This window comes from Macrobrachium rosenbergii, chromosome 11 (genome assembly GCF_040412425.1).
Source record: "Macrobrachium rosenbergii isolate ZJJX-2024 chromosome 11, ASM4041242v1, whole genome shotgun sequence".
In the NCBI taxonomy this organism is placed as follows: Eukaryota; Metazoa; Arthropoda; class Malacostraca; order Decapoda; family Palaemonidae; genus Macrobrachium; species Macrobrachium rosenbergii.
The window spans coordinates 10,017,135-10,033,077 of NC_089751.1; the positions used below are offsets into that span (position 1 = coordinate 10,017,135).

Below are 15,943 nucleotides of genomic sequence, written 5' to 3' on the forward strand. Positions count from 1 at the left end.
ATATATATAATGTATATATATATGTGTGTGTGTGAGAACGCATATATTATATATTATATATACATTATACATATACATACATACATATGTGTATAAATACTCAAAATATTTTTGCTTTTCTAAACGCAGTATTTCTTATATTTTCGCAAAATGCTAATGCACTTCTTGTAATCTTTAAGCATATATATATCTAATAAAAATGGCAAAATGTTGAAAGTTAATGCCATATTTCAATGGACAACTGTCTCCTGCTTCAGCCAGGTAATGAATGGGATAAAAGTGACAGAAAATCAGTATTTTATACCAAGAGATTCAGAGGTCAGCTGTTACGTCACTCCAGTTGACAATTGATCATTAATCGTTTTAATCGCTGGTTGGAGGAAGATTTTATCTATAATATCTGAGTCCCAAGCTCCTTTTGTGAAGTTTATTGTATTTCTTTGTTTAATCAATACTGATTCTACCATCTGGCTTTTGAACCGACATGCTGTGGATGAGATATGCAGATGGATTCCTAACATTTTCCGATAATAGGTTGGGCAACTTCAACGAATTTCTTTCAAAATTAAATGCATTGGTGCCCAGCATCAAACTTAAAGCTGAATGGGAAACAGACAACAAAATTCCTTTTCTTGATATTTTAATCATTAGAGACACAACAGAATACAAATTTACCTTGTACAGAAAACCAACATTGTCATTTTCATACATTCACTATTTTAGGTATCATGACATTTCCATCAAGACTGGCATAGCCAGCAATTTATCTTAAGAGCCTCATGGATTTGCTCCCCGGATTTCCTGGAAAAAGAAATTGAACTAATCCATAAGCAGTTGCCATCTTCAAAATACCCTGAATATATAATTGAGAAAGTGATCCATAAAGCTAACATAATCTTCTATTGTCCCCCTCCAAACAAGACTAGAGAGACGCCCAACAATAAACTAAAAATCCAAAACCTGGACAGAATTAAGATGTTGACACAGAGCCTTAGAAACTCTAATCCTTTTGCTTTTACCTACCTAAATACCTTAGCCAAATCCCTGATTAACATCCAACAAAACCCAAGTCCCCAAGGACAATGGAGTATACGAAATTCCTTCCCTCGACTGTGACCAATCCTACATCGGTTTTACAGGTAAATCACTCCCCCAGAGATTAATACAACATAAACATTCAGTTAGGTTTGGCCAACAGCGCTCAGCTATTTTTAACCAAATAAATAACCATAATCACAGAATAAACTGGAATTTGTCACATATAATTTACAGCAGCAATTGTTAGTTCAAAAGCCAGATGGTAGATTCAGCATTGATTAAATAAAGAAATACGATGAACATCTCAAAAGGAGCTTGGGAGTCAGATATTATAGATAAAATCTTCCTCCAACAGGCGATTAAGAAAATTAAGGAGAAACTGTCAACTGGAGTGACGTAACGGCTGACTTCTGAATCTCTTGATATAAATACCGCTTTTCTGTAACTCTTATCTCATTCATTACCTGCCTGAAGAGGGAGACAGTTGTTGTCTGAAATATAGCATTAACTTTCTACATTTTGGCATTTTTATGGGCTCCTTTTATCAGATGGAATTCTGTTTAACATAAAATATTTCACAGGTATATTCTGTTTTAACATAAAATATTTATATATATTATATATATATATATATATATGTGTATATATATATATAAACATATATATATATATATATATATATATATATATATATATATATATATATATAAATGCATGTATATATATATATATATATATATATATATATATATATATATATATATATATATATACACATATACACATACATGTATAACACACACAGACACATGCACAAATGTAATCACATAACCATACAATCATATATATAATAGTATATGTATAATATATATATATATATATATATATATATATATATATATATATATATATATATATTGCAACGAAGGAAACTTCTTTCAAGCAACCTCACCCGCTTTTACCATAGTAACGTAACAGATAAAAGAATTAAATTAATTTCAATTACTTTTTAAATGAAAGAACTGTGGGTTTCATTCACCCCTTCATCAATTATCTCCTCCATTCCCTACATGTGGTTAAGCTTTTAATCCTTCTTTCTGTTCAAAATGACTGCCTGAGGATCCTGATTTCTAGGTGCAGCCTCTGCAGGTGCAAATTCCTCACCAGCGTTGGACAACCGGAGAGTGAGGAGCCAAAAAAGAGAATGTCTGGCTGCCCTGGCACTCGAGAATGCCCCACGTGCACAATGCAATAGAACATGAGGTGGAGATTGACTTCTACGCCATCTACGATGATGCCCAGGCATCATTCCTCCAAGGTTATAAATGACCATGAAACAGCAGTCAGAGCGAGAAGCGCTCAGAACTCCACTAAGGACAGATGTCCTTACTTTTGCTGTCCCTTGTACCCTCCACGTGCTCAACGCCGAGGTTCGGACCAGTACACTTTTGTCGTGGCATCCCTTCATTTTCCTCCCTCCACCTCCACCCTGACGAAGGTAATGTACCACAATAAGGTTTCTTAGTCAGTCACGATCCTGTTATTTCTCTGTCTGATTTATTTTCTATTTCCATTGTGCATTCACCTTCAGTACTGTGTGCTGGAGTATTAAGTGTTAACATAATTGTGCAACCATTGGTGAACTGACTTATTTGGCACCACTAGTGCATTTCCTCAGTTCCCTTTGAGCATATTATTATTCTTGCAAGTAACTGTCTTGCATCTCTTGCAGATCGGCCTTGGCTGTGGAACCACTCTTGGCTCTATCCCATGTGCAGTGGCCTTATGCCACCCCTTAATCTACCCATCTGCGATGTTCCTGTTATGAAGACATCATCGGTGTAGAATATTTATCCTGTGTAGGATTCATTCGTTTAGCAGGACCTTATTATTATCTGCCCAGTAATTCGTCATTCTTCTGATCTGTGTTTATTATGTAAATATAATTAATTAAGAAAGCCCCATGAGTTTACATACTCTTCCCTCACATGAAGAAGGCCCTAAGCCTCGTAACGTTTCCTAAGTCTAGACACATTATGTTACAAACAATATGAATAGGATTTTGTTCAGAGCCCGACAGAATCAAGAGACTGAAAGTTTTACTAAGAAAACCCTCGCTGCTGGCCAGTCACAACTGAATTAAGGCATTTGTTGCACAAAGTATAGATTTAAAGGTGTCAAAAACCTGACAAGATTATTTTAGATACAAAATTCAGGACAGTAATCCTTACCAGACAATAAATGCATGTGCATCACTACTGGTGTTGTGAACATTCCTTACACAATTACCTTAATATTTGCTAAATTGTTCCTGCCTCAATTGAGGCCGGTATTTGCATTGTTGAAACGACCTTTAATTGTGTGATAACAACGAATACCTTAATTAGCTAATGTATTCTAAATATTACCATCTGAAAAATCATGAAGACTTATGACTAGCTCCTATTAACATGACAGGTGTAGAAAATTAATAAAAACTCCCATTATTGTAAAACCTGTATGTTATTCCCTCCTATGTAGGACTTCAGAAATATGGCGTTGGCTAACATTGTTCATTTATATGGATTTGAAATGATAAATTAAGTACAAACTTGTTCCATTACCGTTTTAAACTACCGATTTTTTTTTTACGCAATTCCCAAGATAAAATTTTGCAGAGGTTATAAACCCAGCAAATAAAACTATTGACCCAACAAATAATCACTAAACCTTGCTTTAAAGAACCAAGTTAAAATCTTTCATCTCTCGATGAAGTCCGTCTGCTATCACTCCCTGCTTCTAACTATAGGAAACTGATGATTTATACTAAGATCAAAACAAAACTAATCCCTTGTTTTTAGGGTTAAAAAGTCTCTCGGTGGTGAGTCTTTTCCTGATAACTGTCAGGCTATTCTCACGAGATGAACTGTTTACTATAGGTTTATTCGAAACCCTACAGGCTCGATAAATCTAAGCAGATAGAGGGAAGATTTATTCCTGATGAAAAACATCAGCATTTCATTGTCATAAATTCCGCACAATATATCATTCAGATTACATAAAAAGCAATGAATATTTATTTCACATGATGAGCCGATACCATATAATTCTGTGCTTGTTCTAGAGTTATTATGCATATAGGGTGTTGGAAATTTATTTGTACATAATAATATCAACTTTCTAACTTTAACAAAGTCACTGCTAAGCGTTACGAATAACTACACTCCGTGTTGTAAATTTATTTGTACATAATAATATTAACTTTCTAACTTTAACAAAGTCACTGCTAAGGGGTACGAATAACTACACTCCGTTCTCTTTAGTGAGCCTAGCAGAATTGTTATGCATTCTATATGCTTCGATTATTTTGACTTAGCATTTTAAGATTTTATTACTTTTACAATACTGTTAGATTAATCTAATAAATATAGAGATTTAACTATTCTTTCAAATCAGTAAAGAAATTAATTTAGTGAGTGATGAAGAACCGTTTACCTGGCAATTTATTTTTTGTTTCGCGGGTCCGGCCCGGAATGGTTTGGCGATACTGTAAATTCAGGCAGCGTGGTAGACAGATACATACACGAGTTAACTTCGACTTCAAAGTATAATTTGTTTAGTGTCGTGTTATAAACTCGATAACACATAAGAGATTTGGTTTGTATGTCCTCCTTATCGTGGTTTAACCATCCTAACCCCCATATCCTTTCCAAGTCCTTATCTGTCGAGATACAACCAAAGAATTGAAGCGGTCATCTGTTCGCTCTGTCGTTGGAGCCCATGTTAGTAAGTGGCATGGATTTTATCAATGTACAACTTTATTTCCTGGAACATAACTATGTCATTGGTGTTTACTAACCTAATAGGTAGGATTTGTTTCAGTTCAGGGGTAGATTAAGATCAGTATGTTTAAACGTAGGCAGACTTGAATGCAGGTGGATATACGATTCCTAGAGTATAAAATGTTAGATGATTGCCTCGGTCAGACGATTCGTTCACAGTCGTTCGATAGGAAGCAGCTTCGACAGTTAACGTTTTACTTGTTTTAAAGAAGGTAACTGTTTTCCTTGCGTTATTCATTAATAGTGGTGTTTACTTAATTAGACTGTTACAATATTGGAGCTAATGAGAATTAATTGTACATAGGCCTAGACTGAACAATTTTACATGGATTTACATAATTACATGGGCGTAATAGAGTATTTAGCCCAAATTAGGACTGCTTGCATATTTACCATTGATTTTGGTACTCAATTTGCTCCGACTTGAACCTGGTCGAAACTTAACTTGAATTCTTTGGCCTAACTGAACTTGCCTAGAATATTTATGGCCTTGATTAATTTACTCTGAGTCCCTCATAGTGTAATTGAACTTACATAAAATTTACTTTTACCTGAATTTATTTACTTAGGTTTACCAAGCTATTTATTAATCCTTTGGACTTTCTAGCACAAGTCTGAACACACTCACGTGCACGGAAGAGTTGTGCGCTGAACAGCCCGTCCTTGACTGTTTACCTTATTACCGAAGACGTTCAGTGGAAGCCCTTGTAATTTATAAAGTAGGCTAAATTCTTTCAATCTTCCCATTGAGTGATACAAAATTTCCCACATAGGTTGCAACAATAACATATTTTCATTTTTGTAGTGCTTTCTAAGTATACTCTAAACTTCCTTTCAAATGACAGCCTACTTTAAAACACTCAATTATCATTCCACTGAGTAGTTAGACTTCTGACAACTAGTTTTTTTTTTTTTTTTTTTTTTTTTTTTGCTTTCCCAAAGGGACATTTTCTTTCATCCCTAGCATATTGTTGGTAGAGTTTACCCAGAGTATCAAATTGTGATGCAAAAGTGCAACACCAATGTGTGTGGCCTTGCAACCCAAGAACGGTCTCTTAGCTTGCGTGGGAGGAATATCCTGTCCAATGTCATCAATACAATTTGAATCAATACAGTCAATCCATTAGAGTTATGTTGCTTTATATGTCTCAAGTGAATAATCCCCAAGTAAATTTATAAACAAGGAACAATATATAATTTTAGCGTACCCTAAGCCAGACTTTTTAAGCTAAATCGATGGAAAGCTTCCCGGTGCCCTATGTGGAAATCATTGTTAGAGATGAATCTATTGATAATACTAGTTTATTACTAGTATAACGCATCCTGACTGCTCTGCAAAGTAACATGTGCCTGTTTAGTGGAGTAATCATTCAGCCCACGCGACAGCACTAGCACCAGTTGGTTCCTTTAGTGCCAGCAGGCCATCACAAGAGGCTGAAAAAAAGTGTTTGTGACAGTGTCTTTAGTTGTTATTAGTGGCTGGATGTTGGTCTTCAGTCTAAATGAGTAAACTATGAAGTTGAATTAGATCGTTTTAGATCTATTCATTGCCACCTAATGCAAGATGAAATGGCTGAGAGGATGTAAGTTAATGCTGACGAAAAATTAGGCATTGTTTTAAGGGTTTTTAAAGAAGTTATGATGAGAATATCAGCGAAACACGATAAAAAGTGGAATCACTAGAACGACAAGAATTCATAGAAAGGAGAGTAAGTAGCTTTAACGCAATAATTGCGAAACTTAGAGAAACAATTGTTGGGCAGTTTTGTTTTAATTGATGACAACATAACTTGAATATCAGAAAACTTTAGAAACGTAATTGGGTAGAGAATAATACGTTTGGAACAGCATGTCATATAAAAGTCCTTTTATTCCATAATGAACAGAAAAAGGGGTGTGGATGAACAACAGTGTACTTCAAAGGTCATGGTTTTAATTATGAAGCGTAACGTCTAAAGCACTGGGGACAGTGTATAAAAGAAAAAAAGTTGGTCCTATTGATGTACAACTAACATTCCAAGTACACCTCTTCATGTTAACGTGGAAACCTGGGCTTCAAGCCAGAATAAAATTCAGGAACTATTCATAGGACATCATGTTAATCAGGGAAACAGGGAGAAGTAGCTTGTATATGGGAGGCCACAATGTCATGTGTGCGCTGAATAGCCTTCTTGGCCCCAGTGCCTGGGCTTTTGCCCTAAATATCATACATCCGTCCACAATGTCGTGTTCAAGAGCATGAGGAAACTGATGATATGACTATGAAACAAGAGCATAGCGGCAGCTGACTTTGTTGGAAGACCCTTGAATGTTTTGGCATGATACAGATATCATGGTCTTGCACTATACCACTTCAATAGGCATCTAAAAGGGAATAATAGGGTAACCAACAAAATCACTGACTATATGGCCTCAACTACGAAAAGGAATCCAAGTACTATACTAGCCATGTTCTGGATAAGGGTTTAAGAGATACGATTGTATTATCTCTTAAACCCATATCCAGAACATGGCTAGTACAGTACTTCGATTCCTTTTCAGCTACAGATAATCAAGACTGGCAGAATTCCAGAGTCGACTTGACGTTGAATTACAAGACCCGTTCTGTGCTTTGTATCAAAGTCCACAGTGATAACAAAATATGCATATCCCCTGACCTAAGGGGATCAAGGGATGATAGCAAGCACATTTATTTCATGATGCAGTAATAAAAAGAGTCGTCACTATTGGGGTTGAGATAGAATCCAAATCCATACACTTTATAGTATTTTCTAAAAACTTTTGAAACAAAATTCCGTTGCATTTATATGCACAATAACTCTGATGGTAAATAGGAAATACTGCTACACAGCGCACTGCTATATCCTGCACAAGTGCAATGTTGCCGAGATAAATAGACCTAAAGGATGGTTCACTGAACTCTGGAATGAGGAACTTTGCCTTAGACCTACATCCGGACACAAGAGTTAGTGACAGAATTATTATTTCATACAGGCATCACCGTAAAGGGCATTGAGTATTTGAAAACAGCACCTTAGGTTTCTTTTAATTAAGTACAGTTCGATTTCGCCCGAAATAATTAAAAACTTCAATATTAGAATTTAACGAAAATAACATTTAATATAACCTAACCCTTTTCAACATCAAATGAAAGGAACAATAATAAATCTAAACCAACCATTTGAGCACGAACAGAAGAGCTTATAGCAACGAGAAATAAAGATTTCAAACTGGCATATTATCTGGAAGGGAAATTATAAAATAAACTTCAAATATGATATTCAAATATAGAGAACTCACCTTTCCCTTCTTCGGAAATGAACAAAATTCCTCTGCCTCCCCCGCAGCTCTATTGTAGATTCCACGATCTGAAAGTAAAAAATGATTTATCATTAATTTTGCTAAACAGAGAAACGATTCAGTCACAAATCCCCTTCTGTTTTACCGGCGATCCCAAGATTCAAAAGTCAATGGCAGTATCTTGTTAAAACTACTAAACAGAAAACATGTTTAATAGTAAGATACTTTTTACATTGATTTTCAAAGATATTTTCACTGCAAAGCCAGTTTCCCTAATGCAAACGGCACTTCCATGGTCATCCTTTATTGGATTCATATACCCACATGGAAGTCTTGTTTGGAGTACCGGTACTTCAAATCTGATCACTATATTTCTAAGTAATAGATACACGGTGGATATTTAACGAGAAATAGCAGTTTCTTATAGTATTTTGGTTGCTTATTTACAATTTAACGTTATTTTTGGGGGGGTCGGCTGTAATTAACCTGTAATTAAACCCTAAGTCCATCCAACAAGGGGTTTCCATAAGCGATCTTCACAAGACAGAGCACGGCTATGGCCCCACCGGATCCGGCGCGTGCATCCAAGGCTGCCAAAGCAGCCTCGTCCGTCTATTAGCGTGTCCGTCTTCTGCGTGTATGGCCCAACCAGACAAGCGAGTGACGGTTACAAGACGGACAATTCAGCAGCACTTGCCGTCATGGAGGGAGCATGCGAGTTTTTGCTCTAAGACTCATTACTGTCAACCAGATTAGAAGTGTTGAAGAATAGTAAAATTTGGACTCATAAATTTAGAACGAGGAAAGAGTGGAGAATATGAAACACACTTTCATAAGTTAAGACGGCACCGAGACAAGTTTTTTGAATATTGTCGGATGTCGCCAGAAACATTTGACTTCATTCACGAGGGCATTATGTCTAGAATATTAAAATGTGATACCAACTACAGGAGATCAATATCAACGGAAGAGACTTGTATTAACTCTCAGGTAAGGATTACTGATTTTGAAATTTGTAAAGTTGCACTTTGCTTTATTTAATAAAAAAAAATCAGACGTGTAGATTGTGTGAACTGAACACTAGATACAAAAATTCTGAAACAAAGGTATTCACATAAATGTATCCACTAAAATATAAAAACAAAAAACTATTTGAATCCTTTATTATAACTGCAAATTATAACACTTGATTAAAACTCAAAATTGAGCTGATTGTTGTAGGTCTACGTTTGAGTGCGGCAAGGTAGATGGTGTCTGGCTCGGCTGCTGTTGTGATAGGTCTATGTAATGTTCTCGAACCTGTTTGCTGTAATTTCCAAATTGTATCCATATTTTATGATTTTTAGTATATACCAGTATACTAGAGTTTAGGCTTGTCTTGTTTATTTAATAGCATGGAAAAGTAAAGTGTTCTTGCTCATAAATGTATCAATTTATATTCCAATAAAGGGTATATTAAATACTTACTGATATCATTAACTTCCAGTTCTAAACCAATCTCCATCCACAGTTTCTGGATCACATTCCGATCTTTATGATGGCGATGTCTGGGATCCCATATTGGCTGTCGCCGGTACACAGCGGTAATTAATTCTTCCTTCATGTGGACCCCTGCTCGGAGACGCGCGTCTTACTGCGGCTAAAAACAAAATGTTTTGTTCGTTGCGCGTGCAGCCCGGCAACGCACCTGACGCCACCCACGCGCATGCGCTCTATGGGGCCACTCATATTTGAATTATGGCAGTTGATCAAGACGTACAAAACGCGTAGCCGTGTTGGACGCACGCAGATGCACGCGCCGGATCCGGTGGGGCCTTAGCCTAAGTCTGTTTCGAACGGTTCATATCCTGTCCGGCAAGTGCAGTACCTTGGAAACTGGTTTTGTCTACACTGCTAGGGCTTCTGACACTGGCGGTGCATTTGTTTGTTGTCGGCCAAATGGAATGTCCCTTCGCCGTGTTTAGTACTGGCCCGGGGGCGCCGGTACCCGAACGTCAACAAGTTATTGCACTTGCCGGACGGGATATGAACCGTTCGAAACAAACGTAGCCGTGCTCTGTCTTGTGAAGATCGCGTATGGAAACCCCTTGTTGGATGGACTTCAGGGGTTAATTACAGCCGACCCCCCAAAAAAACTTAAATTGTAAATAAGCAACCAAAATACTATAAGAACTGCCATTTCTCGCCAAATACCTGCCGTGTACCAATTACTTATATCTACCCATATTATGATCTCATCAAGATGGTCGGTCCGTCTTGTCAGTCAGTAGCATTTTTTTTTTTTTTTTTACATGATCCCTTTGCTAACCAACCATTCACTGGGAATTTCCCTCACTCCTGCGCAAGCTGTTCTCGTAATGGCACTTAAAGCTAACCCTTTTCATCACCAGGTAACTGGATTGGTATTCAAGTGTCTCATACACTCGACAGTACCCTCTAACGGCTTCCAGTCGACATCATTGGTTTTAGAATGTGAAAATGCATTTAAATTTAATTGAATGCTCGTGTACCTGATTTTCCAGTTTTTAATTTCCATCTGTATCTGCTTATTTTAATTATGCACACTGAGTTCTAAATTTCACATTTTTAGATATCCTGATGTGGTCACTGGCAAGAAACACTGCCGATTACTAAACGTACATGGGGGATCTGTTTATGAGCCTATTACATACACTACATACATAGTTATAAAATTACCATCGATTTCGTAGATTACGAGAATCCTTGAGTCACTACATAGATCCCCAAAAGTGCGATACACAAAATAAGTCAGGTGACTAACTGCTTAATAAATAAGCGTTTATATTGAATACATCTTTTCATTTCACTAAGTTACAAAGATCCTGAAGCTAATACATAAGATTCCCCCTAGTAACACCGTTACACTGCTGTACCGTGGTTTTAACTAAATGTCCAAGGAAGTTTTACTTTTTGAAGACTTGAAACCTGTTTGCACCTACCGACTTAAAAGTTACTATTATTTCGTTTTCTTTTTAAGTAACCCTGTCCAGTGAAAATATTTAGTACTTTCATTTTCTAGCAGGGCGGCTTGAACTTTAGTAACAATGGCGGTGTTTACATAAACAATCCAATATGTAACAACGTAAAATCTAATTTTCCCAGTATCCTCAAAATTATCTTGCAAAGAAAATATGAGCCGAAATTTAACTTAAAGAGGTTCCCTTTGTATTCTGTCATAAGCAAGTGCTTCAACTACGTGAAACTGCCTATTACTTGACGTTTCGTACAAGTAGGCCACACACCAACTAAACAGTTACATACTCATCCGCAGTGTAACTCAAAAAATTTTGATACCGCTGTAATAGTGCTTACCCACCTTCCTACTTCCACAAGATGTCCATATATTGGACATTATCAAACTTAAACAAGCGAAGCGCAGCCAAGATGATTACTTGCCAGAACTAGTCTAAGCAACTATACCAGTTACTCAATATCCATCACTCACTGTGAAAAACACATTTTGCACAGGTTTTTGATACTATCTCGTTTTAGTGACTTGTTTTAGCGTGCTACTTTACTATTTTGAGTTTGCAGTTGGTTTTCCAAGAACTAAAGTTTTATGACCAAAAGCTTTTAAGTCATTTCCAGTAGAACTAGAGTCGAAGCAACTATAATCAATATCCATCACTCACCTATGTCAAAAACTGACTTTGCACATGTTCTTGATACTTCAGTATCTAGTTTTAGTGTGCTACTTTACCATCTTTAATTTTCAGTTAGCTTTTCCAACTAAAATTTTACATGACCAAAGTTTAAGTCACTTCCAATAGTTAGTGTTAACAGTTCATTGCATTTAAGTAAAATTTTTATTACGGTCACTGTGCCAAACTGCTACTCCAGCAGTTACATATAGTTAGTGTTAACAGTTCATTGCATTTAAGTAAAATTTTTATTACGGTCACTGTGCCAAACTGCTACTCCAGCAGTTACATATAAACCTAATATTCATAAAATTCATAAAAATATTCAGTACGTAGTTATAGTGCCCGTCCAAATTCAGATTTTGTTTAGTCTCAACACCTTGAAGAGGACCCTAGGCCTCCAAATTCAGCTTTTGCATTGTCTTAACACGTTAAAGAGGACCCTAACTTTTGGGTCTTAAATTACATTCGATTACTTGTCCATGCTGACAAATACAAAATTTAACCCTTAAGTCCACCAATTTACCGGCCGGTTTACTATTTTCCTTACGTCCAAACAACTGTACACAATACATTAAGGATAGAGAATTTACCATAGTTTTACAAAGCCAGTTTGTTATTAAATCTCTTCAACACAGTTTCGAAAAACAGAAGGAAAACTAAGACAAAATTAGAAGACACACCACAACTGCATCTGAAGTTTCCGGCTGCAGACTTACTAAGTTTCTATTAGTCCATGAACCCAAGACCAGCGAAGAGATAACGCCCTCTGAGAAAAACGAGACCAGCCAAACAAACCTGGAAGAGGCATTAGCGTAAAAAACTGTTCAGAGCAGATTTAACTACGAAAACCTAATGCTTCACCCATAAAGGATAACCTTAAAACGAGAGTTTTAAAAGAATCCATCTCAAGCAAGATTCATTAAATTAAATAACTTATAAAAGCTTAATTACCTTCCAGAAGGTGTTAATTCCACTGCTTTAATTCGGGCAAGAGTAAAAACTGCGATGATTATAGTTAGAAATCAAACAGCTCACACCACATCTAGGGATCAGCCTGAAAAGCAGAAGTACTACAGAACCCAGCAAGTATAAGGATATTTTACTGACTCAAAAACTGGCTTACTGACTCAAAAACTGGCTTACTGACTCAAAAACTGGCTTACTGACTCAAAAACTGGCTTACTGACTCAAAAACTGGCTTACTGACTCAAAAACTGGCTTACTGACTCAAAAACTGGCTTACTGACTCAAAAACTGGCTTACTGACTCAAAAACTGGCTTACTGACTCAGTTTAGTAAAAATTTAAAGTTTGGTAAAAAAAAAAAAAAGCCTCCCAGCAACTTATTATGGCAGGACTTCCGTCCTACCATAATTAAGTTCCAAGGGAGTACCTCCACCCCTTCAGGGGCACCGCCCCCAAAGGAGTGGAGGATAAAAAAGTTTGTTTTGTTTTACACAAACAGCGTAATACTCACCGTTTACTTCCATCTTCTCTATTTACCTATCCTCTCTAAAACTGAAGCGGTGCAAAGCTGTTCAACACTCCATCGGACAAACAGATTAACATTTTGTTAGTTTGAGAGTACCCATTGCTGTTAGGTATCACTAGAGAACGCACAAACACCAACATCTGAAATAGCAAGTCAACATTTAATTATGCTTCATTACATTACCTTCGCGTAATAGATTCTCCATCTACCATGGGGTTAACATCAAATTAGGAGTCAGCGTAATTTCGAATCAAAAGTTACTTAAAACCACAAGAAAATTGACCCAAAATCAGAAGTACAAAATACATCCATTAAGTAAAACAAAACAGTACTCAAGAAAACTAATTTTACAACCATTAACCTTACAATAGCGATAACTTACGATCATGATAATACACAACGTCGGCCAAAAAACAAAAGCCACGTTTTCGCTCACCACACCGTCGGCCAGTCGACATGGAAATTATCCGGCGTTCCCAAACTACCTCCGACGAAGGCAAACGTCGGCCACCAAGGATGCGCAGCACCCGGAACAACTACCAAGGACCAACGTTACCCGAGTAGCGCTGTAGCTCGGTTCTCCGTGGCAAGAATCAGGCCAAAAGCCTCTTGTTGCTCCACGGAATTAGTACTTTTTTTATTTATTTACCTTTTGCCTTTGTATTCTCCAAGAAACGTTTATGAATTACCGAACTGAAACCATTTTACAGCCAATCATGCTATATTTTCTTATTTGTTAAATTTGCTTTTTGTTAGAATTCTTCTAACATAGAGGAAGCGTCTTAATTTTCAAAATATATAATACACATATACAGTGTCGAACTGACGCAAGCTGGCTATCCTACACTCTAAGAATCCCCAACAATGATCCTTTATACGTATGTACAAGTCCACTTTTTTTTTATAATCTACATACAATAATTACAATAGTCCTTTGCAATGAAATTAGCATGACTTGGTTCTGCTGTTTTCTCCGTGTTATAGGTTTCTTCCTTCTTTTCATTCCAAATCACAAATACATCATAATCCTTTAGATACGCTTTCGAGGTTTGTAACCTATAACATAATTCCAAATAAATCTTGTTTTTGCTGAATCCATATGGTCTCATTGCAAGCTTTTCAAAGTTTAAAAATTACCAAACAAACATTTATCAACACCAAGAATAAAATCAATTAAAAACATTTCATAAATACATAGAACATTTCTTTTAACAGGATCTATAATTTCATTAAAGCGAGATGCAGTGAAGCCATAGGTCACTTTCTAACTAGGCCTTATTTCAAAGACGTCCCACACACTGAAGGGTATAGGATATTTACTTTAGAAGGCTGAGATCCAGTGGCTTTTCTTGATTCAAACGATAACGTTCAGGACGTACACGCGTTCGATGCCAGCCTCTTGGCTTTAGTCATGTATATATACTGTATATATAATATATATATATATATATATATATATATATATATATATATATATATATATATTTATATTGTGTGTGTGTATGTATGTATGTAGGTATGTCTAATAAAGTTTTGCTACTAATACTGTATACGCAAAATTTGTTATACTAAAGTATCAAGTCTAATATATATATATATATATATATATAAAACTGTTGTTTCCATTATACGCATAAATTTCTTATGCTCACAATTCCTGAACCAAAATTATTCCCAGCACTTAACATTTTTAACAGTATTATAATCAGAATTTGATCGAAGTTCACTTAACTTTACCAAAAATTAACAAATAATATTTTATCGTACCATTTGTGTTGACAAATATTTTATCATGTACATTTTACAAATAATCTATGTATTTCAATGTTAATATTTTTCTGTAGTTACCCACATAAGATTTTATCAGTATATATCTACTTTTTATTATCCTTGATTTTATAAACCGTCTAATACCATCGTTTTATTTTATTCCTGTTTTGTGGGCTAACAAAATCCCAACATAGTCAAAAATCAAAAGGGCATTCTAAATTGAAAAGTGTGTCTGCCCCAGCAATCGTTCGAACCTGGGCCTTTTGTTCAGATACAATGATATATATATATAATATATATATATACATATATAATATAATATATATACATATATTATTATATATATAATGAGAGAGAGAGCAACTTCATCCTTCAGCTTATAAACCTTTTGACTGATGAAGAAACAGTCGTTTGCTGCTATAGGACCAAAGGTGACGGGGCTGCCGTTTTCCGGAATTTAAAATTTATCGATCTCCATATAAACCATTAATACATATATCAATAATTTCAGCTACTGGTTAATGGTATATTAGTGAAGAGCGACTTCGCATCAAAGCTTGCCATAACACGAATATTAAAATTTGTATTACCCATCTCTTTCAAAAGTAAAAAGTATAGCGTACTCACTAATGGTTATAAGAGCAAGAGTGGACACAAGGAACTTGGAAAGTTTGCAGTAGAAGGTTACCTATAGCTGACAAAATGGGTCGTATGGGACCCCCAGTTTTATGTACTTTTGACAAACCATATAGTATACATGGTCTGGGACCGGTTGCGTGAAGGTCTGAATAAAATGCCTTCATGAATGGAATTTTCTGATTTCAGTTTTCTCAAGAATCTTTTAAGGGTATGGTATAG

The 15,943-nt window shown here is 36.0% G+C and overlaps 1 long non-coding RNA gene across 2 annotated transcripts; it reads right to left on the reverse strand.

The window, feature by feature from the left end:
- Positions 1 to 12,418: 12,418 nt before the first annotated feature.
- On the reverse strand, positions 12,419 to 13,822 carry LOC136843553 (uncharacterized). Of its 2 annotated transcripts, XR_010854571.1 has the most exons (4): positions 13,698 to 13,822; positions 13,301 to 13,455; positions 12,776 to 12,878; positions 12,419 to 12,619 (listed from the first exon to the last, which is right to left on the reverse strand). It is a non-coding gene; the product is annotated as an uncharacterized lncRNA (long non-coding RNA). The 2 variants fall into 2 exon arrangements; XR_010854570.1 differs by having other exon boundaries at positions 12,776 to 13,455.
- Between the last annotated feature and the right edge of the window lie 2,121 nt (positions 13,823 to 15,943).